Below are 6,535 nucleotides of genomic sequence, written 5' to 3'. Positions count from 1 at the left end.
GTATGATAATTGCACAGTTAATATACATAAAGCAGTTTTGAGTCGAAAAATTTAATAAATATTCTCAATATGAAAGGAAATTACTTAGCTCAGGAACTGCTATGGTCAAAAGATATAGGAGAAACAAGTTCCGCTGAAATGTAATTTAAGCGTACTTTAATTTAACTATAGTCAGTAAATTAAGTGTGGTTATAAAATCGCATGCTTTTGCTTGTTGATTCAGAAATATGATGTACTAGTCCCGAGAAATCATCATCATCATTAATAGGCGCCTACCCTGCAAAAATCGCGAGTACTCCATGCATGCATGTATGGAGTACTCGCTATGGACCAAGCGAGTGCTCCAAAATTAACCACAATTCATACAAAAAATATGGTCCAATTAACATTGCGATGTCCTAGGACCGGACCATATACTCCAGCTCCGCATTACATCAGAGTAATCCATGGAGTACCCACAGTCCAATAAACATCGTGTAGTGATTACAATCGTTAAAAACGAGCAATGATCGGCTTACAAAATGTTCGTGTAGAAACATGAGTTGGTCCATCGCTGCATTACAGTGGAGTAGAATGGTAAGTACTCCAGTGGACCACATGGTCCAACGATTTTTGCAGGGTAACCGCCTACACCGTCAAAAGTATGCTACTACATACATACATATGTACATACATATACATAGAACCAAACCAAATTTTTTTTTGTTTTTGTTTTATCGGCCTATTGATAAAGGATTCAAGGTTCGGAACGAGTTCAAGGCCAGAACAATAATTTTTTGTAATGATTATTGTTTCTTTAATTTTTCTATAATTGAAAAATTGTATTTTGTTTTTGGAATAGTAAGTAGAAAATTGTTCAGACAACCTGCCACAGCTGGGCAGATAGATCTATTTCGAAGGGTGCTAAGCCTTCATCATCAGAACGCTTTAGGAAAGCTGCGCTAACCATTTAGCTATACAGCGGTGGTTTGTTTGACTGACAAATTGCTAATTCTATCCCTTCTTACCAACTATATTTAATCAGCGTTGCGCCATCTATTGCAAAACACTAATAATGTTGGATTTGTTTATTGTCAATTACTTTGTTTGACATTTCCCAAGTGCTCTTGGTTTATTAACAATTGTTTTTGTTTTATGCCTAAAGCGTACTGATGATGAAGGCTTACCACCTTTCGAAATGGATCTATCTCCGCAGCTATAGCAGGTTGTCTGAACAATTTTCTACTTACTATTCCAAAAACAAAATACAATTTTTCAATTATAGATAAATTAAAAACACAATAATCATTACAAAAAATTATTGTTCTGGCCTTGAACTCGTTTCGAACCTTCACATTTTTTTTTTGTTTCAAACATTGATCATACCGGTCTTCCTGAAGATGAGTGCACAGAACTGGGTTTCAATTTGAAACTTTAGAGATCTACACGGTGGTCTAGATTCGAAACGACGTGCCACAGATTTTTGTAGCTTATTCTACCCACTGAGCTACACATCTTTGTAACAAACCATATCTTAAAACCTTATATGTATAACAAAATGTTTCGAAAAAGCATCTGTAACTTGCAGCACTTTGTGAAAATAAATTTTTTTAATTGTTTAGCACCAAGTTTAAACTATTGGGGTTTGTTATATAGTCAGCATTGTATACAACTTTCTATTTTTAGATTTCTTTAACTTCTTTGGTTTTGATTGTAAACAATTTAAGATTTTAGACTTATTGTTCAAATAAGTTTTAAATTGAAATTGTATAAAACTAAAAAACACAGTAGTAAATTGAGAAATTTCAAATTTTGTACAAAAATTTTCAAAAATTGCTTAAGCCGCAAGGGAGGTCAATTCTTCCTCAACCTGCCTCTCCCAACTCAGTGGAGGTGTCCCCCTTTATCCAAACTGCGGTTTCGACTGAAATACTTTCTTGTCCGGAGCGTCTATCGATGCCTTTGGGTTTTTATTCAATTGCGTAAAGCTAATACAGCCGTTGGAATCACGAGCGGGAGCATAAATCTTCCGGAGAACTTGTATATGGAACACTCTGGAAACTATACCAAAATAATTCGATGATAGTCCTGAAATCATGCTGAAAATTGACAATGATTTTTTCAGACATCAATATATGCCATATACGTAAGCATTTGGTGAAATTTGAAGTTTCTAGCTGTTAAAATGGGGCAGAAATCGCAAAAAAAAATATATATATACTATATATACCATCATATATATATTATATATATCACCGATCTCTATGATTTTTTGACATAGCAATATATACTATATACGTAAGCAATCGGTGAAATTTGAAGCTTATAGCTGTTAAAATGGGGTAGAAATTGCGAAAAGTTTCTTATCTAAACAATCGGTTGAATGAGATATATACTATATATACAACCGATCTCTATGATTTTTTCAGCCAACAATATATGCCATATACGTAAGCATTCGGTTAAATTTGAAGCTTCTAGCTGTTAAAATGGGGCTAAAATTACGAAAATATATATATATATATATACTATATATACCACCATATATATACTATATATACCACCGATCTTTATGATTTTTCAGACAACAATATATGCTATATACGTAAGCATTCGTTGAAATTTGAAGCCTCTAGCTCTTAAAATAGGGCAGTAATTACGAAAAGTTTCTTATCTGAACAATCGGTTGTGGGGGATATATACTATATATACGACCGATCTCATCAATTTTTTCAGGCAACAATATGTGCAATATACGAAATTATATGGTTAAGTTTGAAGCTTCAATCTGTTAAATTGAGTAAGATATGACAAAAATCCCCTTTTTCTGAAAAATCGGTTGTATGGAGGATATATGCTATAGTGGTCCGATCCGGCCGGTTCCGACAAATGTCTAATCGGACACCCAAATACACCCGCTCACCAAATTTTATCAAGATATCTCAAAAATTGACGGACTAGTTTGCATACAAACAGACAGACGGACAGACGGACAGACGGACATGGCTAAATCAACTCAGCTCCTCAACCTGATTATTTCGGTATACTTAATGTTGGGTCTATCTATTTTCCTTTAAGGACTTACAATTTTGGGTTTCGTGACGAAATTAATATACCATTTCATTTTCATGAAAGATATAAAAATAGGTAGGTACTTTGTGTGAGGATGCAAAGCTTCACGTTTTTTGTGGTCTGCATGTAAAAACTATGACTGCGAATCACGTAATTCAAAAATATATGACCTAAACGTAACTATTTGATGAAATTTGATGAATTTTGAAGCTTCTAGCCGTAAAAAAGGGCCAAAAATGACAGTTTATATGAAGTATATAATATATATACCACCGATCTCTATGATTTTTTCAGACAACAATATATGCTATATGCGTAAGCATTTGGTGAAATTTGAAGCTTCTAGCTGTTAAAACGGGGCAGAAATTGCGCAAAGTTTCTTATCTGAACAATCGGTTGTATGAGATATATACTATGTATACCACCGATCTCAATGATTTTTTCAGACATCAATATATGCTATACACGTAAGCATTTGGTGAAATTTGAAGCTTCTAGCTGTTAAAATGGGGCAGAAATCGCAAAAAAAAATATATATACTATATATACCATCATATATATATTATATATATCACCGATCTCTATGATTTTTTGACACAGCAATATATACTATATACGTAAGCATTCGGTGAAATTTGAAGCTTATAGCTGTTAAAATGGGGTAGAAATTGCGAAAAGTTTCTTATCTGAACAATCGGTTGAATGAGATATGTACTATATATACAACCGATCTCTATGATTTTTTCAGACAACAATATATGCCATATACGTAAGCATTCGGTGAAATTTGAAGCTTCTAGCGGTTAAAATGGGGCTAAAATTGCGAAAATATATATATACTAGCCTTTACCCGCGGCCCCGTCCGCAAGGAAAATTTTAAATATATGGGCTATTCGCGTTAGCCTGCTTATTATCTGTTTAAAATTTTGTTTTCTGTCTAATGCATTTTATTTTTGTAATTAAGTAAAAAAAAGAACTAAATGAGCTGATAACCTGATAGGATCCCAAATGATCCCGAAATTATCCAGAAAAAGCTACGAAATGACGCCAACGCTATCGCGGACGGATCCCGAAAACCATCCAGAAATGCCCCGAAAGGGTCTCCAAAACTTCCCCGAATAGTCCCAAAAAAACCCGAAATGAGAGCTACACGATTCTAGACGTATCCAGAGAACCACACAGAAATGATCCCTGAAGGTGTTCCAAAATGATCCCGAAAAGGTTCCGAAATGACCCTGACGGGCTCCCGGGCGGATCTCAAAAACCATCCAGAAAATATCCAGGAAGGGTCCCTAAATTATCCCGACTAACTCCAGAAAAAGTTCCGAAATGGCCCCGAGGGGATCCACGATGGATCGCGAAAACCATACAGAAATGATTCCGGAAGGATTCCAAAATGATCCCGAAATAGTCCGGAATTGACCCAGATGGGATCCCGCACAGATCCAGAAATGATCCCGGAAGGGTGCAAAAACTATCCCGGAAAAGTAACAAAAAATCCCGAAATGGCTCCTACGGCATCCCGGACGGATCCAGAAATGATCTCGGAAGGGTCCCCAAATGATCCCAAAATGGTCCCGAAATAACCCTGATGGATCCGGCAAACCATCAAGAAATTATGCCGGAAGTGTCCCAAAATGATCCCGAAATAATACAGAAAAAGTCACGAAACGACCCCTAGAGGATCCCCAAATGATCCCGTATTAGCCCCGAAAAGGTCCCGAAATAACCCCGACGGGATCCCGGACAAATCCCGAAAACCACCCAGAAATGATGCCGGAAGGAATCCCAAATTATTCCGTAAAAGTCCCGCATTGATTCCGACGGGATCCCGAACGGATACCGAAAATCATCCAGAAGTGATGCCGAAAAGGTCCTCAAATGATCACCTAATAGTCCCGAAATGACCCTTAAGGGGTCATGGACGGATCCCATAAACCATCCAGAAATGATCCCGATATAGTCCCGAAGAAGTCCCGAAATGACCCTGACGGGATCTCGAACGCACCCCTAAATGACCCTGACGGGATCCCGGACAGATCCCGAAATCCATCCAGAAATGATCTTGGGAGGGACCCCAAATGATCCCGTAAAAGTCCCGCAATGATTCCGAGGGGATCCTGATCGGATACCGAAAACCATCCAGAAGTGATGCCGGAAAGGTAATGATCACCTAATAGCAAAATGACCCTGACGGCATCCCGGACTGATCCCAAAATCCATCCAGAAATGATCTTGGGAAGGTCCCAAAATTATCCCGAAATAGTCTCGGAAAAGTTCAGAAATTACCCTGACGGGTTCCCGGACGAATCCTGAAAGCCATCTCTAAATGATCCCGAAAAAGTCCCGAAATGACCCTGACTGGACCCCGAAAGGATCCCGAAAACTATCCAGAAATGATGCCGGAAATGTCCTCAAATGATCACCTAATAGTTCCGAAAAGACCCTGACGGGATCCCGAACGGATCCCGACAACTATCTAGAAATGATGCCGAAAGGGCCCGCAAATGATCCCGTATTAGTCGAGAAAAAGTCCCGAAATGAAACCGACGGGATGCCGGGCGAATCCCAAAAACCATCCAGAAATGATGCCGGAAGGGACACCAAATGATCCCGAAAAAGTCCCGCAATAATTCCGACGGGATCCTGAGCGGATACCGAAAACCATCCAGAAGTGATGCCGAAAAGGTCCTCAAATGATCACCTAATAGTCCCAAAATGACCCTGACGGCATCCCGGACAGATCCCGAAATCCATGCAGAAATGATCTTGGGAGGGTCCCAAAATTATCCCGAAATAGTCTGGGAAAAGTCCAGAAATTACCCTGACGGATCCCGGACGAATCCTGAAAACCAATCTTAAATGATGCCGAAAAAGTCCCGAAATGACCCTGATGGGACCCGGAAAGGATCCCGAAAACTAACCAGAAATGATGCCGGAAAGGTCCTCAAATGATCTCCCAATAGTTCCGAAAAGACCCTGACGGGATCCTGAACGAATCCCGACAACTATCCAGAAATGATACCGAAAGGGCCCGCAAATGATCCCGTATTAGTCGAGAAAAAGTCCCGAAATGACCCCGACGGGATGCCGGACGAATCCCAAAAGCCATCCAGAAATGATGTCGGAAGGGACCCCAATGATCCCGAAAAAGTCCCGCAATTATTCCGACGGGAATCTGAACGGATACCGAAAACCATCCAGAAGTGATGCCGGAACGGTCCTCAAATGCTCACCTAATAGTCCCAAAATGACCCTGAGGGCATCCCGGACAAATCCCGAAATCCATCCAGAAATGATCTTGGGAAGGTTCCAAAATGATCCCGAAATAGTCTCTGAAAAGTCCAGAAATTACCCTGACGGGTTCCCGGACGAATCCTGAAAGCCATCCTTAAATGATCCCGAAAAAGCCCCGAAATCACCCTGACGGGATCCCGAAAGGATTCCAAAAACTATCCAGAAATGATGCCGGAAAGGTCCTCAA

Source organism: Eurosta solidaginis, chromosome 3 (assembly GCF_040869045.1).
Source record: "Eurosta solidaginis isolate ZX-2024a chromosome 3, ASM4086904v1, whole genome shotgun sequence".
NCBI lineage: Eukaryota > Metazoa > Arthropoda > Insecta > Diptera > Tephritidae > Eurosta > Eurosta solidaginis.
Note: the sequence above shows the minus strand (reverse complement) of the source record.